This window comes from Lepidochelys kempii, chromosome 9 (genome assembly GCF_965140285.1).
Source record: "Lepidochelys kempii isolate rLepKem1 chromosome 9, rLepKem1.hap1, whole genome shotgun sequence".
Classification (NCBI taxonomy): domain Eukaryota; kingdom Metazoa; phylum Chordata; order Testudines; family Cheloniidae; genus Lepidochelys; species Lepidochelys kempii.
Window position 1 is genome coordinate 9,577,389 of NC_136388.1, and position 26,670 is coordinate 9,604,058.

The 26,670-nt window shown below is 44.8% G+C and overlaps 1 protein-coding gene across 5 annotated transcripts in view; it reads left to right on the plus strand.

Annotated features, from left to right (window-relative positions):
* Window positions 1-26,670, plus strand: part of MCF2L2 (MCF.2 cell line derived transforming sequence-like 2) — a 319,822-nt gene that overhangs the window by 230,942 nt on the left and 62,210 nt on the right. The window lies entirely within an intron of this gene.

The following is a 26,670-nucleotide window of genomic DNA, read 5'->3' on the forward strand; positions in this document are numbered from 1 at the left end:
TACTTTTACTCTTAAGTGTAGTGAGGGGCCAGCTGCAAAATTTGGATCTGGATTTAAAATGGAATTTCCTCTAAATTCAGAGATGCTCAAATGAATGGATTTTGGATCAGGTCCATCTTTCATAATACGGATCTACCACACAAGAAGGTATGTGAGGCTTCATATAACTCAATAGTGGTACAGTCCTATGGAAATGGCAAAGTATTATTTCTGAACTTTGAGTGCTGGAATGAGTGAATTGGACAGAATTCTCCCCCCCCGGGGGGCGGGGGGAGGTCTGTTTTTAGACTGAGACAGTTGTTTCATGTTTTCATTCTGAATCATTGATTGCAAAGTTGCACTGATCTTAGTTCTGGGAATTGCTAAATTTAAGCCTGGACCAGTGCCAAAAAAGGTCTATTTAGTGCAAAGGACCAATGAAAGCATTATGGTCCAATACTTGTGATAGTCACCACAGTGTTCACTATGAACTTTGTATTATAGGAGAGAGAAGCTAGGCTTGAGCCAGAGATAGCTGAGCCCCCTCTTCTACCTGGAAGAAGTGAGGTCCCTGTGTAGGGGTCCCCCCCACCCCCAGTATGCAAATCTGGGAGGAGGATCTGGAGCAATGAGGTTTACACTGTAATATAATACTGATTTGAATCTGGTTAGATTTAAGGTGATTTTTTTTCTTTGGGAAAGGGATGATTGAATGTTGGAGACAGAGGCTTCTGAGTTGAGCCCTAAAAGTACTGTTTTTATATCTACCATCCCGTCCTGTGAAAATCCAGCTGGTTGAGAATAAAGACTTGGAATCTAGATCTAATGTAAAAAGAGCACTATGTGCTTTGTTGTTTGACCTGAAGATCTATCTTCTTTCATGAGACTCTGTCAAAGTCCAGCCAGCAGGAGAGACTTTGAAATCCACAGCCGAATATAGTGTATTCTCTCCTAAGCCTGCAAGCTTTGGTACAGATTTTTTTGTTTTGTTTTCAGATAAGCTTGCTTGTCAGGCAGATTGACTCCAGCATTCCCAACTCTAATTACAGCCTAATGGGTTAGGAAAACCTTTGAAGTGAAGTATGTGTTGCAAGTCTGAGAGATCTCGAGTCAGACAGAGATGGGTATACAATAACAAAATGGGACTACATTCTTACTGACATTTTCAAGTAGTTCTGGGTAGTTGTGAGGGTGAATTTCCATTCACAGGGGAGGTAATAGTAGTATTTATTTATTGGTATTGTGGTAGCACCCAGAATGTAATAGATGCTTATAAGGCAACAAAATTGTTACCCAAAAAAGTTTGCAGTCTGAACAATGGATGACACTGACGGTCTCACCATACCTGATATTTCTTATTCAGACCATCTTACCCAATCACGATATCCAGAACAAGCTGTCACTTCTGCTGTTAACTCTGGTACCCGTTTTCTACTGGACAACAGAGTTATTTTGAAACACTTCCGAAATTCCTCAGCCCATCTTTAGTGCAAATGTGCCATAGCTAGGTCCGTCCTTGCACCCTGTGGAATGCAGCCTGCCATGCAAACATCAGAGAATCAGACAATCTGTTTGTTTGTGGAAGTCACACCAAGAGACTAGGACCACAGTAAAAGAAGTTTATGTTTTAATCTGTGTCCCTGAAATGTTTGGTTTACACGTCAGAGGCATTTGAGACCTCATCAAGTACCCAGTATGTAGAGGATATGCTGCCTGGGGAGTGGAATGTCCCATCCACACACGATGATCAATAAAGTGCATCATTATGAACCTCACTATTGAATTCAGTTCCTTGATTTAAGGAGCTACTCAATAACCAGGGACATACCAGGTTGGGTTGGGAAGAGATGAGCCATCTAATGGTTAGAACACTGCATTTCCTTTTCAGAGACTCATCAACTTTATTTCACACATCAAATATTTCTCATCTCCCTTAGGCGTCAGTTCATTATTTGCCATGCGTCAATTATAATACTGTTCTCCGGTAAAGCGTACTTCACCCAGCCAGCAGACACACACTAGATTTCACTAAGGTTTTAACTCTATCTCTCCAATAAATATGCAGTGGTATAACAGCCGTTGTTGGTCCCAGGATATTAGAGAGACAAGGTGGGTGAGGTAATATTTTTTTTATTGGGCCAGCCTCTGCTGGTGAAAGAGAGAAGCTTTCAAGCTTAAACACACACACACACACACACACCAGCAGCAACCCTTTCTCTGCTGGCTATAGCTTAGGCACACTATCTGTGTCTGCACAAGACATTACTATGAAATCTCCCCCTGATGTGGCTCTACTACTGACAGCAGTGTTTGGTAAACTAGCGTAGATGGTGTAGCAGTGTTTTTAATCTCATGCTATCTAAATAGAAGATAAAAATGCCAGTGACAGCCTGAGTCCTTCCACGGCTACTCCCCTGAGCTGCAGTGCTGGAACTGCAACGGTTGGAGATGTCTCCTAAAACATGTAGGCAAGTCTTGTGTTAAATCTGTCACTCCCTCTGAGCCTGATAAGTCAGGCTTCCCGACCTTTGCGGTGTTCTTATTCTTCCAGATGCACGGTGGACCTTAACTTTGTAGAGTAGGTGGCTTGGTTCAAGTAATCTTCCAAGATTAAGAAATCTTCACTCCTCTTATATCTTTGCAGCCTTGACAAACGATGCCTTTTCCTCTTTAGCTAAGGGTATGTCTACACTATGAAATGAGGTTGATTTTATAGAAGTCGATTTTTAGAAGTCGATTTTATACTGTCAATTGTGTATGTTCCCACTAAGCACACTAAGCCGGTGGAGTGCGTCCTCACTACTGTGGTTAGCATTGACTCACGGAGTGGTGCACTGTGGGTAGCTATCCCACAGTTCCCAGTCTCCGCTGCCCATTGGAATTCTGGGTTAAGCTCCCAATGCCTGATGGGGCAAAAACATTGTCGCGGGTGGTTTTGGGTACGTGTTGTCAGTCTCCCTTCCCTCTCTCTCTCCCTCTCTCCCTCCCTCCCTCCATGAAAGCAACTGCAGACAATCATTTTGTGCCTTTTTTCCTGGGTTATCCGTGCAGACGCCATAGCATGGCAAGCATGGAGCCCGCTCAGCTCACCGCTGCTGTTGCAAGCATTGTAAACACCTCGCACATTATACTGCAGTATGTGCAGAACCTGGCTAAGAGATGGCAGCACGAGGACGATTGTGAGGAGGACATGGATACAGATGTTCCTGAAAGCATGGGATGTGGCAATTGGGACATCATGGCGGCAGAGGGGCTGGTTGATACAGTGGAACGCCAATTCTGGGCCTGGCAAAAAAGCACAGACTGTGGGACCGCATAGTGTTGCAGGTATGGGATGATTCCCCGTGACTGTGAAACTTTTGCATGCATAAGGCCACTTTCCTGGAACTCTGTGAGTTGCTTTCCCCCACCCTGAAAGATGAGAGCTGCCCTGACAGTTGAGAAGTGAGTGGCGATAGCCCTGTGGAAGCTTGCAATGCCTGACTGCTACCGGTCAGTCAGGAATCAATTTGGAGTGGGCAAATCTACTGTGGGGACCGCTGTGATTCAAGTAGCCAATGCAATCACTGACGTTCTGCTATCAAGGGTAGTGACTCTGGGAAATGTGCAGGTCATAGTGGATAGCTTTGCTGCAATGGGTTTCCTTGACTGTGGTGGGGCGATAGACGGAACACATATCCCTATCTTGGCACTGGACCACCTTGCCAACCAGTATATATACTGCAAGGGGTACTTCTCAATGGTGCTGCAAGCACTGGTGGATCACAAGGGACGTTTCACTGACATCAACGTGGGATGGCCAGGAAAGGTGTATGATGCTCACATCTTTAGGAACTCCAGGCTGTTTGAGCGGCTGCAAGAAGGGACTTACTTTCCAGACCAGAAAATTACTGTTGGGGATGTTGAAATGCCAATAGTTATCTTTGGAGACCCAGCCTACCCCTTGCTCCCATGGCTCATGAAGCCATACACAGACACCCTGGACAGTAGTAAGGAGCAGTTCAACTATAGGCTGAGCAAGTGCAGAATGGTGGTAGAATGTGCCTTTGAACATTTAAAAGCTTGGTGGCGCTGTTTGCTGACTAGGTCAGACCTCAGCACAACCAACATTCCCATTGTTATTGCTGCTTGCTGTGTGCTCCATAATGTCTGTGAGAGTAAGGGGGAGACATTTATGGCAGGCTGGGAGGTTGAGGCAAATTGCTTGGCTGCCAATTTTGAACATCCAGACACCAGGGTGATTAGAAGAGCACAGGTATGCGCGCCGTGCATCAGAGAGGCTTTGAAAACCAGTTTCATGACTGGCCAGGCTACGGTGTGACAGTTGTGTGTGTTTCTCCTTGATGCAAACCCACCCCCTTTGTTGATTTTAATTCCCTGTAAGCCAACCACCCTGCCCCCTTTGATCACAGCTGGCAAAGGAAATAAAGTCACTATTGTTTTGAAACCGTGCATTCTTTCTTTATTAATTAAAAAAAGGGAGATAACTGATAAGGTAGCCCGGGTAGGGTCGGGTGGGGTGGGGGTGGGGAAGGAGGGAAGTACAAGGGCACATTGCTTATTGTAGCCGTGCTACTAATCAAAACTGTTTGAATGACAGCCTTCTGTTGCTTGGGCCATCCTCTGGAGTGGAGTGGCTGGGTGCCTGGAGCCTCCCCCCGGGTCCTTGGGCATCCGGGTGAGGAGGATATGGAACTTGGGGAGGAGGGCAGGTGGTTGTACAGTGGATGCAGCGGCGGTCTATGCTCTTGTTGGCTTTCCTGCAGCTCCACCAGATGCCTGAGTATGTCCGTTTGTTCCCCCATTAGCCTCAGCATTGCATCCTGCCTCTTCTCATCGTGCTCACTTAATGCTTTCCTGGACTCTGCCACTGAATGCCTCCATGCATTCACCTGTGCCCTATCAGTGCGGGAGGACTGCATGAGCTGGGAAAACATGTCATCGCAAGTGCATTTTTTTCGCCTTCTAATCTGCGATAACCTCAGGGATGGAGATGACAGGGAGAGCACAGAAACATTTGCACCTGCAGGGGGATAAAAAGAGAGAGTAAAATTTAAGATGATACATTTCTGAGAACACAAGGGAGACTCTTTCACAGTGAATCAAGCAATTCACAGCAGACAGCACATGTGCTTTAGATACAAGGTCGCATTTTGCCTTTTATATTGAGTGCCTGCCACTATCACACACGGCTGGGCAACAGAATTCGGTTTCCAGGAAGCCATGGTAAGCAAAAGGGTACGCGGGTTTGGCTTCTAACACCTTCATAACGTGGGAATGTTTTCAAACTGCAGCGTCCTTCTTTCCCACAGCAAGCAATGCCAGTTGGGTTTGTCATTTAAAAGGAGGGGCTGTGGTTTGCGGGTGGATGTGCAGCACACACCTCCCCCCACCCCTCCACGTGGCTATTTGGGATGATCCCGTCACCTCTTCCGCTGCTGCATGGCTATGGGATGATCCCTTTTAGCCAAGTGCAAACAGCCCAGCATGAACAGAGTCCTTTTACTGTTCCCTTACAAAAATTCCTCTATTTTAACCAGGTGACCATGAATGATATCACTCTCCTGAGGCTAACACAGAAAGATAAAGACCGAATGTTGCTTGAATGTGACCAAAACACCCAGGACCATTCGCTGCCATGTTTTGGGCTGCAATGATTCCAGACTACTTGCTACTGGCTTGGCATGGTTAAAGTGTCCTACCGTGGAGGACAAAATAAGGCAGCCCTCCCCAGAAACCTTCTGCAAAGGCTTTCAGAGTACCTCCAGGAGAGCTTCACAGAGATGTCCCTGGAGGATTCCCGCTCCATCCCCAGACACGTTAACAGACTTTTCCAGAAGCTGTACTGGCCACGAATGCATCCCAAATCTTCAGGGCAAATCAAACATTAAACACTATTGCTTTTAACACCTGTACTGTAGTTAAAATGTGATGTGCACTCACTGGAGGTGCCTTTTCCACCTTCAGGGTCGGGGATCCCTCCTTGGAAGGGTATTGGCTCCTGGGTGATGAAAAGGTCCTAGCTGCTGGGGAGAACGGATTCACCGCTTGCCTGCTGCGCATTCTCCTCCTCTTCCTCATCCACAAAATCCTCCTCCGTGTTGCATGAGACTCCCCCTTGCAGGTGTCCACAGACAGTGTTGGGGTAGTGGTAGGGTCTCCCCCTGGAATGCCATGCAGCTAATCATAGAAGTGGCATGTATGGGGCTCTGACCCAGAGCGACCGTTTGCCTCCTTTGTCTTTTGGTAGGCTTGCCTGAGCTCCTTGATTTTCACGCAGCACTGCTGTGTGTCCCTGTTGTAGCCTCTGTCCATCATGCCCTGTGCGATTTTAGCATATATATTAGCATTTCTTCTTTTTGATCGGAGTTCTGCCTGCACAGATTCTTCTCCCCATACAGCAATTAGATCCAGTGTCTCCTGTTCGCTCCATGCTGGAGCTCATTTGCAATTCTGGGGGGACTGCATGGTCATCTGTGCTGCTGAGCTCGCCATGCTGACCAAACAGGAAATGAAATTCAAAAGTTCCTGGGGCTTTTCCTGTGTACCGGGCTAGTGCATCGGAGTTGAAAGTGATGTCCAAAGCAGTCACATTGGAGCACTCTGGGATAGCTCCCGGTGGCCAATAACCTCGATTTGCAGCCATAGTACCCCAAATTCAACCCAGCAAGGTTGATTTTAGTGCTACGCCCTTCACCAGGGAGGAGTACAGAAGTCGATTTTAAGAGCCCTTTACGTCGACGGAACAGGGTTGCTTGTGTAGACGCATTCATTATAAAATCGACCTAACGCGGCTAAATTCGACCTAACCCTGTAGTGTAGACCAGGGCTAAGCTTGCTGCTAAATTCTGAGGACTAAATTCAGGTGATGTGAAAAGTGGCCTAAACTATATGTCAGCAAGTGGACATCGCTTGTGTATCTAAGCTGCTGTAATTTACATGCCAAGAAGAAGGGATCAGTTAAAGTAAAGTGAGCACTCTGCCTACTGCAATGAACAACTTTGCACCTCCTATTATTAGTTATTTTTCCTGCTGCTACACCCTTCGTGGCATGTACATTATACCTTTGGACTCCTAGAGATTATTGAGTTGAGTTCAAGGATTTGGTCCTTATCTTCAGGGCACTCACTGGCCCTTGGCCCAGGGTATCTAAAAGATTGCCTAAAGCTCTGGGATGAAGACTGTGATTGACAACGCTGCTCCTCATGTACAGTGGAACCGTCTACTATAATAATAAAACTCATCTATGCAGGAGACAAAGCTTTCTCAGGGTCACACTCCTCAGCACCTTTCGTTCCAAGTAGAAGGTGCACTTCTCCGACCTTCCTTGTCTAAAGCTATGGCTACACTGCACTTTCATCGGTAAAACTTTTGTCGCTCTCCCACCAACAAAGCTACTGCCCCTCGTTGGGGGATGGTTTTATTTTGTCGGCAGGAGAGCCTTCTCTTGCCAACAAAGAGTGGCTACACTGCGTGCCTTTCGGCAAGCTGTTAGCGCTGAAAGCTGCGCCAGGTAGATATAGCTTAACATAAACACAGAGCAGCATGTACTTAAAAAAAACCCCCACAAAACAAAACCCTAACAAAGCCCTACACTGCGCACACAATTCTTCCCCTGGGGACAGGATGGGAGAGAGAACAAACCACATGTTACAGAAGTTAGTCACCTCATTTAATGCATGTTTCTCAACTTTTTTGATACCATGGACCGGTCATTGAGAAATACTGATTTAATACACTACGGGGAGGTGGTGAGATACTATCTGATGAAAGTGGCATGGAACCGATATCAACTAGAATAGAATTAGATCCTCTCACACTCACACCCCCTCACTGATGTGCCAGCAACGTCATCTTAACCAGGACCTTTTGAAATTGGCCCTGAGTTTCTGTCATAAGTGTGATTAAAGCCTTAACCCTTATGTTCGACACTATTTTCTACTCATGTAGTTTGTTGTACACCTCATGTCACCTGCTTATGGTTTTTCTTTTGCTAATTCTTTAAGTAGCAATTTGAAATGTTTAGGCTTTTTTGTTTTGTTTAACCCCCCCTCCTCTCCCAAGCTTTCACTTTTATCAAAACTCCCTTTTCTTAAATGGAGCAGTTGTTCATTAGACTGACCTAATCTGAGGAAATCCCCTCAACCACCAGCCTCCCTCAGCTTTCCTCCTCACTGAGGCTAATTGATAGATAGGATAACACCATTGCCATGACTACAAGGGAATGGAAACCTTCACTGTGCGTGACCTGGCAGAAGCATCCGTGACAAGTTCAGGTTAAGTGTGGACAGATAATTGCCAGACACTTCCTGCAAAAGCCAGAGCTCTTGCATTGAAAACTGGCTCAGGGAATTCACTTCAGATTTTCAACAAGGAAGCACCCACAAAAAAATCACCTCCAACACAATACCACCATAAGTATGAGGAATTTCAGACCAATCAGGAGGTTGGTTTTGGTCCCTCATGTAGAGTCAGAATTACGATTCAGAATAGAAACGGTCTTGTAACCTTAACTATGTACTCAGCACTGTGGGACAAGATACTAACAAAGGATCCAAGGGTCCCCTGGGCTACTATATTCAGAGGGAAGCCAGATCAGCTCCATCAAAGGGTGTGCGGACACTGCACTTCTGTGGCATATCCCACCCTTGCCTTTAATCTAGGGTGACCATATAGCAATGGTGAAAAAACGGGATGGGGGTGGGGGGATAATAGGTGTCTATATAAGAAAAAGTCCCAAAAAACGGACTGTCCCTATAAAAACAGGACATCTGGTCACCCTACTTTAATCCTATGGAAGATCCTATATGGTTTGGACTTCATAAGGCAGAAAGGGTTGGACAATAAAACTCCCTCTGAGTGGGATTTCAGGAGCAGCTGACAGCAGGGACTGCACAGTTCCTGAGTAGGCCAGGCAGCAGTGGGAGGAGCGGCCAGCCCAGACAGTTAGGTGGAGGGTTCGGACCTCTGAGTTGGTGGTATATGGCTTTCATGGGTATCCCAAAAGGGAGGCCTCGTAATTGCCATTAAATCTTTATTTCTAGGGAGGACACAAAGTATTCTCATCCCCTCCCCAAAAGAAACAAGTAGGAGATCCTCCCAGTTGGGGAAAAAACCCATGCGTTGAAGTTTATGGACATTCCTGCCCCTCTATGGGTTTTTTTTTTGGCACTCTAGGGGCATAGAGCACTGGGCTATGTCTTATGAGACCGTGGACTACCTCTACCTGTCTTCAGGTGGGCTGAGATCTGTCTTGAAGGAGAGAGGATTCATGCAACCTAGGAGAGGACTTCGTATGTCAGGGCTTTTTCTGACCTTTCTACAGCAGAGTTAAGATAGGGTCGTGACAGTGAGGGCTCTCACACACATACACGTACGGAGTCCTCCACTAGTGTGCTGTTGCCAGGGGTTTCCCCCAGGGTAGGAGGATTCACAGTTAAGAAGCTATTAAGATGAATGGGGTATTTCTCAGAACTGTTGATTCAGGCTGGCTTCAGACTCAGGAAACATCACTACGTTACGTTCAATTCACATTTCAATTGTGGCTTGTTTATTTGCAACAGTAAACACTAGAAACTTGTACCTTTTTCTCCTTTTTTAACTAAAGCTGAGAGTCTGAAGACACTTGATCCGAGAGACTGGGGTTCTAGGCATCTACTTATGCCTTAATCTGGGCCTGTAGCCAGAAATTTATGCATCCAACATCACTAGACACTTTTGAAAGTCTGGGTATTCAGTTTTCTGCCTTCTAAAATGGGTTTTTGTTCATCAGCATAGTTTTCTGTCAAGCAGTTTAGCAATGAGAAAAGAAGAATGATGAACTGAATGGTTGATCTTTTTAAAAAAAATCTTTTCACATCTTTCTAGAATGTTATAGGTCTTCTGTGTCTTACATATTCACTGAACTATTTCGTAAAACAATCCTGCATTTATAGGCCCCAGTCCTGCAGAGGGATCTGCAAATATAGATCCTTATGCTGGCATGGAAGGTGGGCTGACAGGCACCATGCAGTGGGCAGGACACTTGTGCCTTTGTCAGCCATTCCATCACTCATTCCTGCAGCCCTGCTGGGATCTCACCCACGTGGCGGGGCTGCAGGTACCCTGCGATTACTGCTTCTCCTCTCTGGGACACGGCGGTGGTGCCAGCAGTGGGGACAGGGAGACTGTCCCCTCTGTTCTCAGTGCTCCTCCGGCTGGCACCCAGCCAGTCTGGAATGGGAAGCCAGGAGCAGGAAGAGAAAACAATTAGTTGTACAAAGGACTGGCTGGCGGGGGTGAAGAGCCCAAGGGTAACAAAGGAAGCAGGCTGGGGGAATACAGTGCAAGATAGGACAGGCAGGGGAAACTTTGCACAAGGATGGGCAGGCTGGAGAAGGCTGAAGGGGGCGGACTGTGGGGATAGAGGCAGCAGGGGGTGCATTGGATCAATTGATTTTATCCAAGGACATAAATAAAATCTTGAAGTTGGGATAGACGCCAGTATTTCTCAGCACCCTCTCTTCGAGCTGAGCATTTCTGTGTCCATAGATGGGATTGTTCACTTGTTTGAGCTGACATTTAGACTTAATGTTGCTATTTATATAGCTTTTGCCTACACAAATAGCAACTAGTGATGCTTTAATCAAACATAAATTAATCTTAACAAGTCACTCTTCTGGCACAGTTTGGGTTTGCTGGATAGCAATGTGTGTCACTGGGTGTGCATATACACTAGCTTCCTCTTGGAACAATTATTGTTATTTCTATTGCCATAGTCATAGACAGGACCCCATTGTGCTAGGCACTGTACAAACTGAGAATTAAAAGAGGATCCCTCGATAGAATGTTGCCAGGAAAGTCTGTTCGGCACAAACCACCCAGCATAGACTGGTTTCAGAGTAGCAGCCGTGTCAGTCTGTATTCGCAAAAAGAAAAGCAGTACTTGTGGCACCTTAGAGACTAACCAATTTATTTGAGCATAAGCTTTCATGAGCTACAGCTCACTTCATCGGATGCATTCAGTGGAAAATACAGTGGGGAGATTTATATACACAGAGAACATGAAACCATGGGTGTTACCATACACACTGTAATGAGAGAGATCACTTAAGGTGAGCTATTACCACCAGGAGAGCAGGGGGGGAAGAGGGGGAAAAGCCTTTTGTAGTGATAATCAAGGTGGGCCATTTCTAGCAGTTGACAAGAACGTCTGAGGAACAGTGGCGGGGGGGGGGTAGGAATAAACATGGGGAAATAGTTTTACTTTGTGTAATGACCCATCCACTCCCAGTCTTTATTCAAGCCTAAATTAATTGTATCCAGTTTGCAATTTAATTCCAATTCAGCAGTCTCTTGTTGGAGTCTGTTTTTGAAGTTTTTTTGTTGAAGAATTGCAACTTTTAGGTCTGTAATCAAGTGACCAAAGAGATTGAAGTGTTCTCCGACTAGTTTTTGAATGTTATAATTCTTGATGTCTGATTTGTGTCCATTTATTCTTTTACGTAGAGACTGTCCAGTTTGGCCAATGTACATGGCAGAGGGGCATTGCTGGCACATGATGGCATATATCACATTGGTAGATGTGCGGGTGAAGGAGCCTCTGACAGTGTGGCTGATGTGATTAGGCCCTATGATGGTGTCCCCTGAATAGATATGTGAACACAGTTGGCAACGGGCTTTGTTGGAATTAATTTGCAAACTGGATACAATTAATTTAGGCTTGAATAAAGACTGGGAGTGGATGGGTCATTACACAAAGTAAAACTATTTCCCCATGTTTATTCTCCCCCACCCCCCACTGTTCCTCAGACATTCTTGTGAACTGCTGGAAATGGCCCACCTCGATTATCACTACAAAAGGTCCCCCCCACCCACTCTCCTGCTGGTAATAGCTCACCTTAAGTGATCACTCTCGTTACAGTGTGTATGGTAACACCCACTGTTTCATGTTCTCTATGTATATAAATCTCCCCACTGTATTTTGCACTGAATGCCTCCGGTGAAGTGAGCTGTAGCTCACGAAAGCTTATGCTCAAATAAATTTGTTAGTCTCTAAGGTGCCACAAGTACTCCTTTTCTTTTTGCCAGCATAGACTGGCTTTAATGAATCCTGTTTAAAGAATACACACCATGGCCCTTTTTACATTATGAAAAACACCACTATTTGTAATGAAAGCATGTCTTACAGGAGTGCTGTTAAAAGACAAATCCACTTTGTCACCTGATTGGGGCAGGTTACAAAGGCCGGTACCCCTGTCACATGGCAGGAATCAGTATCCACCGACATCTTCCCTTTAAAAAAAATTCAAATAGCTACAAACTAACACAATGAATTACCAACTGCTGTCTCCAAGCCTCACTTGGTTTTTGATCACACAATCACTACTTACTCTCAAACCAGCTTCCTCTGTAGTGGCCTGCTCAGATGCCAAAGCAGATCTGCCATCTGTAGCCGGTGTTGGCTGCACCTGTGTGCAATCCCACTGACGTATTTTCTAGTTGTCTTGATGCCATTCACAGGCCTTGTTTCTGCATCAGGATTTGCTGGCACAGATTCCTGTATCTGTATGGAATCCCCTCAGAATGGAATATAGCCAACTAGTTGGTTAGAAAAGAGCAAATGTAACTCACCACTGGAAGTCAATAAATTTGATCATGTAGCATACCTGTCTCCATTACCAGTGTAAAGCCAGAAACAGACAACAAAGATGGACATTCCACACCTGTCTAGTAGAAATGAACAGCTTTTAGGAAATGGTTTTGAAAAGGTAAATATAGGCTTGATTTTTATATTGACAGTTCATGGAAAGAGGCCAGTCCTTATAGGTTTAACAGTTGGAACAGCTGAATAGGAGAAGCTCTGCTTGCAAGACTGAAGATGCCCCATTAAATCTATTTTTATTAACAAGAATGAAACCATAGGCATTAGTACTAAGGAAGTACTTTAGCATTAAAGATTTAAAAAATCAAATCAAATTGTAGCGAGGCTGGACTGGAAGGGACCAGTCCCCTGCACTGAGGTAGGACTAAATATTATTTAGACCATCCCTGACAGGTGTTTGCCTAACCTGTTTTTATAATCCTTTAGTGACTGACAGACTGAGATTCTACGGCCTCCCTAGGTAATTTGTTCCAGAGTTTAACTACCCTTTCAGTGAGAAAGTTTTTTTTTTTTCTTTCTAATGTCCAACCTAAGCCTCCCTTGCTGCAATTTCAGCCCAGGACTAGTTGTTCAGTCCTTGGTGGATAAGGAGAACAATTTTATCACCCTCCTCTTTATAACAGCCTTTTACATGGTTAAAGTCTGGTATCAGTCTTCTCTTTTCCAGATTAAACAAACCCAATGTGTTCAGTCTTTCCTCATAGGTCATGTCTTCCAGACCTTACATTTTTTTGCTTCTCTGGACTTTCTCCAGCTTCTCCACATCTTTCCCTAAGTGTGCTGCCCAGTAATGGACATGGTATTCCAGCTGAGGGCTTATCAGTGCTGAGTAGATGAAAGAATAATTTCTCGTGTCTTGCTTACGAGACTTCTGCTCATGCACCCTCGAATGGTGTTTGCTTTTTTTCCTCTCTGCAACAGTATCATGTTGTTGACTCACGGTAAAAAACAAAATTTTGACTTTTAAAGAAAAGAGGCTTCAACAGCGGCTATTGGAACTGAGAGCTGAACAAGAAAGCGTGGGAGACAAAAGATTGAAAGGAAGGAAGTCCCGTGCAACAGAAACAGAAATAGCCAAAATGAATGTTACCGGTGGCATGGAGTTGGGCCGGAGGGAAAAAAACGGTTAAAGTGGTAACTTAGTGGTTAACTGGAAATACTCCATAACATGACAACATCCACCAGCTTTGGTCCAAAAAATGAATGTTCATTCTTTCTCTCAGGGGATCATCAACAGGTGGAGTGTTAAAAATCTCAGCATCTAGAGCTCTTAACAGGATCAAAACAAAGTGGTCTCAGGTTTCCAGTTGGGGAGTCGAACTGAACCCAAACCTTACCCTGAAACTGGTTCAGAGAGGTTTTTTGAGTGAACTGGAACTGAACCAGAACTGAAAACCTCTCCGTTGTATTCAACCTGAACTGGAACTGAACCCAAAAATACAAAAACTGGTAACTGATTCAAAATAAGAGGTTCGATAATGAGGCGCTAAGGTGGGGCCTTTGGGGATGCTGTGGCAGGGTGTCTCTGTGTTCCAATCCTGGAGAGAGAGGGGCAGAGACTACACTTCCTAGGAAGTCATTGGATGAGATGAGAAGATGGGGAGAGAGTGGTTCTGGGATTAGTAGTTCTCCTGTCTTTTAATCCCAGGTGGAGGACTGCCTGAAACCTCCTAGAACGCCTCCCTCCCCTCTTCGACTTTTCTCTGCTCCTGCTTCCTGCTGAGTGTTTGTTCCTGCTATGCAAGTCAGAGTAGATAGGGCATTTTCTGGGCTGAAATTCATTTTGTCACCTTAGCAGGCAAATATGACTGACAGAATTCTGGAGGATGCAGTGCGTGCAAATACCTTGTTTAAAAAGTGAATAATTTTTCTGCAATGAAAGAAATCTTTATCATTGTATTCTTTTTCTAGGAGTTATAATGCAAACATAAGAGCACGAGACATTAATCTCCAGGAAATGTATCTGAACTGGTTCAAAGTGGATGTACTGGTTACCCAACAACTTAGTGTCTGAACTGAAACTGAACGGGAGAGTTAAGAAATATTGATAAATCCGACCCGGAATTGAACCAAAGTTTTTAACAGTTTGACTCCCTGTTTCCAATCCTGACATGCAAATTAAGTTTAATGAGGTCAAAGCTTTCACAGAGGGATTTCTTTCTTATGTGCAGTAGTATGGCAAAAATCATAGGCCTGGTCTACACTACAGAGTTAGGTCAATGTAAGCCGCGAGAAGTAGAGCACTTAAGTTGATGTCGTTAGGTCGTTGTAGACACTGCATTGCTTACACAAACTGTGGCTGCCTTTCAGAAATCATCCCACCATGCCTCACGCTGGCAGTTAAATTGGTGCAAGAGCTCCTGGTGACGGTGTGCACTGCTGACACAAGGAGCGTAGCGTGAACATGTAGAAACGCAGTGGCTGTACATCAACATAACTTAGGTCGACTTAATTTTGTAGTGGAGACTTGCCCTTATTGTCTTCAGTGGGAGCAGAATCAAGGCCAATAAAATTAGCACTTTCAATTTTCAAAGCAGTTTACAAATATTAATTGCCACCAAGATAGTTGCTTTTAGGAGGGATGTTTGGCATTCTCTCCTCGTGCTACTAGTTCATTTCCTAGTTCAAAAACACTGTCCACTGTCCAACGTTCAAGAGACACTTGTGTCATGGATCAGTCCCACATAATCTTCTCCCTAAACAGGGGTAAAAGATCTTCATAACTACTAACAAATTCATTCAAGTGGAACTTTGACTTTGGTATCTTGTAATTATAGACACAGAAAGTTTCTAGGAGTCCGGTGACACCTTAAAGACTAACAGATTTATTTGGGCATAAGCTTTCGTGGGTAAAAAACCTACTTCTTCAGATGCATGGAGTGAAAATTACAGATACAAGCATAAATATATATTGCCTGTAGTGGGGTGGTTACTCGCTCCTGCCCTGTGGGGCTTAAAAGCCAGCCCTGGGAGAGAGCCAGGGCTGAGGGCAAGAGAAACTCGGCTGACTGGGGAAATGGCCGCAGCTGGGCCATGCCCCAGTGAGGCCACAGCTGGGCCTATAAAGGGGTTGCTAGGCTGAAGCTTAGCCAGAGTCTCTCTCTGTGTTCAAAGAGGGAAGCGACTGGCTGCAGGAACCTGAGACTGGATCAGGGCTGAGGGGGAAAGGCCTTGGGAGCAGGAGAGCTCTGTTCTGGAAACCCCCAGGCTACGAGGCCTAGATTAGGACCTAATAGGTACTGTGGTTGCAAGGGGGCAGCCCATGGGTAGACAGAAGCAGCAGGTCTAAACCCCCTCACCTGTGATGTGGTACACTGCAGAGTGGTACACTGCAGTTTGCCCCAGGGAGCGGGGCTAAGCGATGACTGGCAGTAGCCAAGACTGAGGCGAGGTGGGGGTAATGGGTGGAGGTTCCCCAGGGAGGGGAGACCCTCAGGGATTGTTGGGGTTTACTGCCAGGGGACAGCACCCCAGTGGGAGGAGGCACCGGGTCCTGGGAGGGACTGGGGCCAGCGGTAAGGTGGACCAGCAGGAGGCGCCGCCGCATGAGTCCGGCTGTATTACATGCCACATGAAGAGAAGGGAGTTAACTTACAAAGTGGAGAACCAATGTTGAAAGCCAATTCAATTAGGGTGGATGTGGTCCACTCCCAATAATTGATGAGGAGGTGTCAATACCAAGAGAATTTCTGAAGATCTTTCTCTGGGACTTATTCCTCTTCCCAAATGACAGAAAGAGATTTTATTGAAGAATGATGTCTATTCAGTACGGACAGTTCCTGATGAACTGCAGCATTATATTGACAGATATACGCATGGCTGCGCCTGAAACTCGAATGAGAAGAAATATATCTCGGTTGTAGTTGAATCTCACCACAGGTGCCACTTTTTTTACACTCCGTGCTTTGCCTTTTCCAAAGAGACTGGATCCCTTTGCATATAAGAAGTTGCCCCACATATAGTGCTCTCAGAATAACTGGCCACAGGGAACTGTTTTATATCTCATAATTAGCTGACTTAACCAACAAATAGTTTGGTAATAAGCAACTAAATTAACTACATCACCTGAAAAGAGGATGGGGAGCCAGGAACTACCAAGTCCTAATCCTGATTCTGACACTGTGATCTTGGTCTGTTAACCTCTTTACCTCAGTTTTTCCATCTGTATAGTGGTGATAAAAATATTTTCTGACTATCTAACCCACATACACCACTGTGGTAGTTGAGCATTTAGTAATTAATTAGTTAAAGTCAGGGGGGAAATTATATCAAAAGTCCTACTTATTGACTTTAAATCTCTATTGTGCTGAAGTAAGCTTTCCTCGGCCCTATTATGTAAAGCACATATTGAATGGATTGTCGTTCATGCTTGTCTACTTGATATATGCTTCCATATGAAAAACTCCCTGCATAACTGAGGGGACAATTCAGAGATGATGGATAAGGCCAGTTCAAATGGTGTGCCTTATATGCCCTGTTCCGGCAATGTCTGCATCCTGACATTTTCAGCATTTAAAACCTAACGCTAAAGCTAAACATTCAACGTTGGCCCAGCTGTGCTCCCACTTTTCATCTTCAAATTGCACATATCTACGACTGCACAATGGACTTCGCCCGGCATGCTGATGCTCTACCCATCTGCTTCTTGAGAGCTGAGGACTAAGCAGCTCTAACACAACCAGATAGTGCCAATGGGGCAATCGAGACAAAGTGAAGTTAAGAGACTTGTGCAAGGTTGCAAAGGGAGTCAGTGTCAGAGCTGGGAATAAAATTTGGGCATTCTTGACCCCAGTGGAGATAAGTTCAATTTGCAGATTTTTTGATCCTCCAGTTCCGAAAGTGGACTAGGATGCACTATGCAGAGAATTTAACAGAGTAAGGATTCCTGGGTATGAGATTATTCTCTAGCTCTCTGCTGAAGCACATGATGTCTCTCCTTCTCCGTAAAGGTTCAAGTCCTTGGATGACATCTCTACCAATAAACTTGACCAAGTAAACTGAATGGTTCATTTGTCCTGTGAATAAACAACAAGAATTTCCCAAATCCTCCTTTTGGGACTTCACATTGTTCCATGCCAGAGCTTGTTTATATGTACTGTAACTAGTGCCTTCAGTGTCAAATCCTGTATAAGCAGGTGGTAATGCATGTAGCCTCTGAGTCCAGTCTGGTGACAACCAATGGAGCCTTTGGATAGCAAAAGAGAGAAAGCATCAGCTCTATTTAATCCTGTTTATCGCTGCTCTGATGAAGAAAAACAATGTATTTATATGGTAAACTCTAGAACAAATGATCAGCAAATGCATGACTGGTTTCAGTGGACCTGCCTTGTTAGCTGAATAGTGAAGGTGACTGAGCTATTCACTGGTAACCCACTCCTCCTAAATAAACCTCTGAGTGCACACTGCATACCCAGTTGTAACAGACTTCTTTCCCAGACACCTCCCCACCACACACCTGCTTGAGGATGGCCTTTATCTTGTAGGCTGAAATTGTTATGGACTCTCCAGTTTACAACACCAGAGAGTGTGCTCACTGGGTTATCTTAAATTTAAAACATGGGAATGCCCTAGGTGCCGAGGTATGATTCAGACACCCTCCTCTTTGTCCCAGCTAATGAGGACTAACAGATGCACCTTAAATGTGAGTTCAAAAGGCCAAGAATGAACTCTCTTAAATTGTGCAGTCGGAGAGGATTATCAGTATAGGATTTATTTACAAGGCCAAACTACGATGGAAGAAACAGCAGAAGAATGTTAAGTGAAAGGGAAAAGTGCGGAGTTGCCTGTCCCCTACGCAGTTCTTACATTGGAAAAAATAATCCCAATTACACATATATAATGATGAGTTCTAGATTAGCTGTTACCACTCAAAAAAGAGACCTTGGAATCATCATGGGGAGTTCTCCGAAAACTTCAGCTCAATGTGCAGCGGCAGGCAAAAAAATTAGCAGAATGCTAGGAAGAGTTAGGAAAGAGATAGATAATAAAACAGAAAATATCATAAGCCCTCTTTACAAATCAATGGTGGGCCCTCACCATTGAGTACTGTGTCCAGTTCTGGTTGCTCCATCTTAAAAACGATATAGTGGAACTGGGCAACAAAGATGATCAAGAGTATGAAATGGCTTCCCTAAGAGGAGAAACTAAAAAGATGAGGACTGTCTGGTTTAGAAAAGAGGCATTAATGAGGGATATGATAGAGGTCTGTAAAATCATGAATAGTATGGAAATGTGAATAGAGAAGTGTTATTTACCTTTTCCCAAAAACAAAAAACAGGGACATCCAATGAAATAAATAGGCAGCAGGTTTAACACAAACAAGAGGAAGTATTTTTTACATTACGTACAATTAACCTGTGGAACTCACTGCCAGGGGATGTTATGATGGCCAAATGTATAAGTGGGTTAAAAAAAGAACTAGATAAGTTCAGGAAGATAGGTCCATCTGTGAGTATTAGCCAAGACGATCAGGGATCATGCTCGGGGTGACCTTAACTGTTTGACTGCCAGAAGTCAAGAAGGGATGATGGAGCAATCCCTCTAAATATTGCCCTGTTCTATACATGCCCTCTGAAGCTCTGGTGCTGGCCACTGTTGGAGACAGGATATTGGGCTAAATGGTTGGAGACAGGATATTGGGCTAAATGGACCATTGGTCTGACTTAGTAAGGCTGTTCTTATTGCATAGGGACATAATCAAGCCTTTATCATTGAAGATTATATATTTAATTGAAGGTTTAAGCCGACCAGACAGCGAAGATCTGAAAGGCCGTAATGGAAAAATAAAGAAGGTGAAATAAAGAAATGCTGATCACTGTCAGGAACTCAGTTGCCTCTGGGCTCAGTTGACTAGCAACCCAGTGAGGTTGTCTGGGCCCAATAAACCTGCAGGTGCTCCCTGGTTGATCAGAAGAGTCCAGAGATCATCATTTAAGCCCTGTAGCAACAGCTGCACAGTGGCTGCTCAATGCGTTCCATGCCCGCAGCTGAACCAGACCTGCTTCCTGTCCACCCTTGCTCCCCCCTTGCCTGCTCTGCTCCAGCCCTAATCCCTGCCTGCCTCTGAACTCCTGATTCCTAACTCCTGGTTCTGTCTTCTGACCATGCCTCCAGTTCCGCCCTTTGGTTCTGTTCTGGCTTCTGAGTCATGGCTTCAAGCATTGGCTTGCCTCCTGACTACAGCTCTAATTCTCTTCTCTGGTTCTGCTTTTACCATTAGCCTGGACTCCTGCTCCGACCACTAGCTCTTACCACCAACACCTGTGTGTGTGACAATCACAAAGTCCCATTGAAGACAATGGAGAGACTCCCATGGACTATATATAATGCCCACAAAACCACTTAAACATGTCGACTTCTGGGATGACCATACAGCTCTGCAGTGGAGAGAGTGGGAAATTTTGGCTGAGCGAACAAGGAAAATCTCTCCTCTAATGGAGAATGGCTATTGATATCTGTGCATGAAGAGCACATATAGAGTAACATAGAGTAACCTACATGGTATTCACTTTACCTGTCTTTGAAGGAGAAAGGACAGTCATCTATGTTTCTGGTCTCTCCACGAAGTAGGGCAGCATGGAGAGGCAGCTGCCCGAGGAGTTGGGCAGCCAGGAGCGAGCCAAAAAATACGCTTTCACTTCTCCCAAAGTGGAGAAGTTGGTCCAATAAAACATTACCTCACCGACCTCGTCTCTTATGGGGTGATGTAAAGATTCGTTAAATAGGTTGTGTATAGCACTGTGAATATTAAAGTATTTATTATTTGTAATAAATCTGCATGTATGTTTCACCTATAGAATTAAATAAAAATAATAAAATTAAATCTAATTAAAGAAAAGTCTGTCAGATTCTGTGAGGTCCCCGGAATTTTAATGGACGTATCCCAGGCGTCCCTGCAGAATCTCTGTTTCGTCGTGTGAAGAATTGTAGCTTTAAATGCTCTGCCTGGAGATTATGCTCCAAACAAGATTAGAGGGAAATTAATAGGTAAATGTAAAAAAAATCTGGGTTCATACAGTGAATATTCAAAAGAATGAAGTAAAAAGCTGACAATCTCTACGTAAACTATGATCCAGAAAAGAGTCAAGCTTTTCAAACCATCCTCTTCTGTTTAACCATTTATACATAGTCCGACAATAACATGTTTTAAAGGCTTCCTTTCCTGGTTGGACTCTTCTAATTTGTGCCTTTGAAAGGCACTCTACTATTGTTTGTCTATCACGGCAGGTTACTAGGAAACCAGCAGACCAATAATTGCTTTTCAGATTCACCTGTAAGCTAAGTGTCTGCATCAGCTTCAGATTCAGACCTGGTAAAACCTGCTCTGTAAGAGGGCAAACGATGTATGGAAAATCTGCGCCCTGTTTTCAGGTAAATCAGTATCACTGCACGCAGTATGCAAATACATAAGGGTCATTATCCAGCTTCCCAAATGACACATTTATGTACTGATATCTTTACACAATGCAACAGTTCTTTAAAAATCTATATTGTGAATATTAAATAAAACCCCTGAAGCTCCCAATGCTGCTGCACAGACCCAGGCCCTTGATTTTCTATTTAGCATGTAGTGACTTTTTATTCTGTTTTTAGGCCTTCCCTAAAAGAGAGAGTGAAAGAGAGAAGTGGAGAGAATTGGAGGTTTCTTTAAAATGAGTTAGTCTTAGAAACTGATTCAGAAATGATATTTCAAAAATCTGATTTGTGGGGACATGTTTCAAAAACTTGCATTCAAATTCTGCTATCAAAAGACCACTAAAATAAACACGGCATAATTCTGCTGACTTTATGAAGTTACTCTAGATGTACACAAATGTAAAAGAACAGTTCCTGGATCTTGGCCTCTAAAGTGTGCCCACAAAAAACACATTCATGTGTGTGGTTGGATGTGCAAAACCCACAGTTGTGTACAAACTGTGTGAGTGTGCATTTTAATAGGAGTTTGCATATGCAAGCACCATTTTGATCATGCAAATATGGGGCTTGCACATGCATTTATCCATGCACATAATGTGTGTGTGCATTTCTTCCCAGGCCGTATTACTTGTTCAGTCATAGAATCATAGAATATCAGGGTTGGAAGGGACCCCAGAAGGTCAACTAGTCCAACCCCCTGCTCGAAGCAGGACCAATTCCCAGTTAAATCATCCCAGCCAGGGCTTTGTAAAGCCTGACCTTAAAAACCTCTAAGGAAGGAGATTCTACCACCTCCCTAGGTAACACATTCCAGTGTTTCACTACCCTCCTAGTGAAAAAGTTTTTCCTAATATCCAACCTAAACCTCCCCCACTGCAACTTGAGACCATTACTCATCGTTCTGTCATCTGCTACCACTGAGAATAGTCTAGAGCCATCCTCTTTGGAACCCCCTTTCAGGTAGTTGAAAGCAGCTATCAAATCCCCCCTCATTCTTCTCTTCCACAGACTAAACATCCCCAGTTCCCTCAGCCTCTCCTCATAAGTCATGTGTTCCAGTCCCCTAATCATTTTTGTTGCCCTTCGCTGGACTCTCTCCAATTTATCCACATCCTTCTTGTAGTGTGGGGCCCAAAACTGGACACAGTACTCCAGATGAGGCCTCACCAATGTCGAATAGAGGGGAACGATCACGTCCCTCGATCTGCTCGCTATGCCCCTACTTATACATCCCAAAATGCCATTGGCCTTCTTGGCAACAAGGGCACACTGCTGACTCATATCCAGCTTCTCGTCCACTGTCACCCCTAGGTCCTTTTCCGCAGAACTGCTGCCTAGCCATTCGGCCCCTAGTCTGTAGCGGTGCATTGGATTCTTCCGTCCTAAGTGCAGGACCCTGCACTTATTCTTATTGAACCTCATCAGATTTCTTTTGGCCCAGTCCTCCAATTTGTCTAGGTCCTTCTGTATCCTATCCCTCCCCTCCAGCGTATCTACCACTCCTCCTAGTTTAGTATCATCCGCAAATTTGCTGAGAGTGCAATCTACACCATCCTCCAGATCATTTATGAAGATATTGAACAAAACCGGCCCCAGGACCGACCCTGGGGCACTCCACTTGACACCGGCTGCCAACTAGACATGGAGCCATTGATCACTACCCGTTGAGCCCGACAATCTAGCCAGCTTTCTACCCACCTTATAGTGCATTCATCCAGCCCATACTTCCTTAACTTGCTGACAAGAATACTGTGGGAGACCGTGTCAAAAGCTTTGCTAAAGTCAAGAAACAATACATCCACTGCTTTCCCTTCATCCACAGAACCAGTAATCTCATCATAAAAGGCGATTAGATTAGTCAGGCATGACCTTCCCTTGGTGAATCCATGCTGGCTGTTCCTGATCACTTTCCTCTCATGCAAGTGCTTCAGGATTGATTCTTTGAGGACCTGCTCCATGATTTTTCTGGGGACTGAGGTGAGGCTGACTGGCCTGTAGTTCCCAGGATCCTCCTTCTTCCCTTTTTTAAAGATTGGCACTACATTAGCCTTTTTCCAGTCATCCGGGACTTCCCCCGTTCGCCACGAGTTTTCAAAGATAATGGCCAATGGCTCTGCAATCACAGCCGCCAATTCCTTCAGCACTCTCGGATGCAACTCGTCCGGCCCCATGGACTTGTGCACGTCCAGCTTTTCTAAATAGTCCCTAGCCACCTCTTTCTCCACAGAGGGCTGTCTTCATGGACAATTTAATCCTTAGCTTCTCCGATGAGACTGGTAGCCAGGGTGCCAAATGTGGTGCTGGTTCAGTGTGAACTAAACAGGCACCACCCAACTCCTTTCAAATAGGCCACCAAACAGCCATCAGATGGTAACAGCTTTTAGCCACTAGTAACCTTAGCTGAATTTTAACTGGTCCTCTGAGACTTATCATTTAGATTAATTAGGTTTACTAGCCTGTGGCTTGGACCTGTCTTTAATGGTTGTCTCCAAGACCTATCCATATGCTGTCTTCATTATTTCTTTCTAATTTTATTATCATTTGCAACATTAAAAAGCTAGCAAAACATCAAGGTGAATGACAGTAGCTGCTTGCACTAAAAGAAAGATGCAGAGTAACCAGAAACAGCTTTATTTTTTGCAACTAGTAAGTAAAGCAAGTCGCACTATGTTCTTAAAACACTTCTTGGTCCAAATACCACACTCAGCTCTGTGTGCAGCTCCAAGTGAAGTCCACTGGAGGTTTATGTGTATATCTTGAAGCAAAACTTGGCACTAAAAGCAGAAGCCTGGCACAGAGTGCCTGGTTCAAGTCAAAAGGAGCGTGCACTCAAGAAAAGCTACAGAGGCCTGAAGAACCCTTTATAAACCATTACTCCCATATTCTACAGTAATCACTCAGAACACAGAAGTATCCCTGTTCTAAAATGGGGTATTTTATACCATCACGGTAGAATATGGTAATATAGTGATACTCAGACTGAGGCTCGCAAGCTGCAGGTGGCTCTTTAATGCGTCTCCTGCAGCTCTTTGCAGCACACAATATTAAAACACTGTGTGATTTAATTATTAACCAATCAGGATGCTTTTACTATGTTGTTAACCAATTGTAGTTGATAAAATAATAATACTTGGTCAGTCATTTTTGCTGTGAGAATAATATATATATAAACTAAATATTCCCCTGTCATAGTGTTTACAAATGAATACATAGTACTAGAGTAAATGAAACAATGAATTCCTACTACTGTGGCTCTTTTGGGTAATGTTTGTTGCTAGTTTTGCTCCTGGACCTTTGAGAGCTGAGTATCACTTCTGTAGTATATCTTTATAAGGGAGGGATGGAATTTGAACCCCAGCATGCAGCCAGTTGAGACTTGCCCTGCAGCCGCTATCATAGGCACTGAACAAGATTAGAAGAGGTGGCCCATTACTTCCCATGCACTGCAGGATTTTGGGCCAGATGATCCACACTGTGTGTAGAAGATCAAGTGGCTCAATTCCCAATCTTTGGTTATTGAACTCTGCTGAAATCCATTGCAGTGTTGGGTTTTTTAAATGAAGCTTTTTATTAATACCAGTAATAGCAAACAAACATGATCAAGAGACCACCATATGGAGGATGAGATTGCTGTATTATTAAAGGTGGCATTGGAGTGCAGCGTAGTGGTCATAACATTGCCTGCATAATCTATCAGAACAGTTAATAAACCTACAAACGCTGAACACTTTCAGAACTGAAGCAGAAGTAAAAAGATATGTTAATAATTTCCAATTTCCATATCTGATCAGGTGTGAGTAATGAGTTGTCTTATTTAAATGCCAGTTTCCCTCTGGCACTTCAGCATGGCTGGAACTGGTATATTGAGCATGTCCAGGTCTCTTAGAGGCAGCAATGAAGCTATTACATGTATGGGGTTGCTCAGATAGAACTGGTTACTCATATGTGTCGTGACCTCTGGGTCTCGAACCTGGGTGTTCAGGAGCAGACATGCTCCAACCTTCCATCTGGCAGCCTGCTGATGCTCACTTACCTGGGACCCATGACGCTCAGCCCCCGTCTGAGGCTCCGCCCCTGCAGTCCTATTGGTGGAGTCCCGGAGACGTTGGTTGGCGTGCTGGCCCTACTTAATCCAGCAGCAGAAAGAGGAAGCTCTCTGAACAGCTGGGCTCCACGCTGTTCTGGACTGTGTGCCTTGTGCTTCTTGCTCCCGCTGCTTGATTTCCTGGTGTGACTCCTGGCATCTGAGCTGTGGTTCTGACCTACAGTTTATCCCTAGGCGCCGACTCCATGGATGCTCCAGGGTGCTTAGCACCCACCGGCAGCCAGATCCCCCCATCTCCCCCAGTGCCTCCCACCCACCGGTGGCCCCACTGATCAATTCCTCCCCTTCCCTCCCAGCGCCTCCCGCCTCCAGCGATCAGCTGTTCCACAGCATGCAGGAGGCGCTGGGGGGAGGGGAAGGAGCAGGGATGGGGTGTGCTCAGGGGAGGGGACGGAACTGGGCGGGAAGAGGAGGGGTAGGGGTGGGAAGAAGCAGGGTGGGGGTAGGGCCTTGGGGGAAGGGGTGGAGTAGGGGTGGGGCCTGGAGCTGAGCCGGGGTTGAGCACCCCTGGGGAAAGGAGGAAGCTGGTATCTGCCTCCTGGCATCCTGACCTAGCTGACTCCAGTCTTGTGACCGCAGACGCTGGCTCTGACTACTAGGTCTGGCTGCCCACGACCTGACTGTGACAATATGGGTTTATCTGGAAAAAAATCCAGTTATGCTTTCTTTACAATCTGAGTAACGTGAGAGTCACAGTGTGTTTTGTATCTTATTCGCACTATTTGTGCGAACCACTATAAACCTTGACTATATACTAGTGAAATTTGGGAAAAAAGGTCCCAGTATTGCTAATACTGGTTCAACCCCACTAATGTCCTCAGTGTTGGGAGGCCTAGTGTAGATGGGCCAGCATCATTCCAAGCATTGTGATCTAATCCTCTTCAGAACAGGTGAAATTAGGGTTGCCACCTGTGCCAGGATCATCCCCTTTTTGAGGTAGCTGTCCTGGGAAATCTGTAGGGTTGCTTGGTACAGAGTGCCAGCTGTCCAGCTGTGTGGGCTCAGGATTATCCCAGTTGTCCTGTTTTGTTTTGATTTTTTTTTTTAATACCTCAGAGATGGCAACACAAGGTCAAATCAACACAGTACGTAAAATGCCAATGGCAGCCAGCAGCAAAGGTACTCCAGGCTAAAGGGTATGTCTTCACTGATTAAAAAAGAGATGTGTTTTTACGGTAGGATATCTAACGCATGTTCGCGGTCGCTCTGAAATAAACAGAATGGAAACAGAGCATTGTTGTTTTCCTGCAAGGTAAACTAGGCAAAGTCAGCTATGGTTGGTGGGAGGGTGTAGGGTATATAAAGTGCTGACCTCCTCTAATTCCCTCTCAGTTAACACCACAAGTGCCTTTTATCCATTGAGGCCATGTCTACATTACAAACTCATGTTGACGTAATTGGTTCCATGTGCATTGGGGGGAAAACATCATTAGTTTCTCTTCTTATTTTATAACATGGAAACAAAACAGAAATTAAAAAAGCCTAACCTAGGAAGACAAAGTCTTCTGTCTTATTTCCTATTAACATG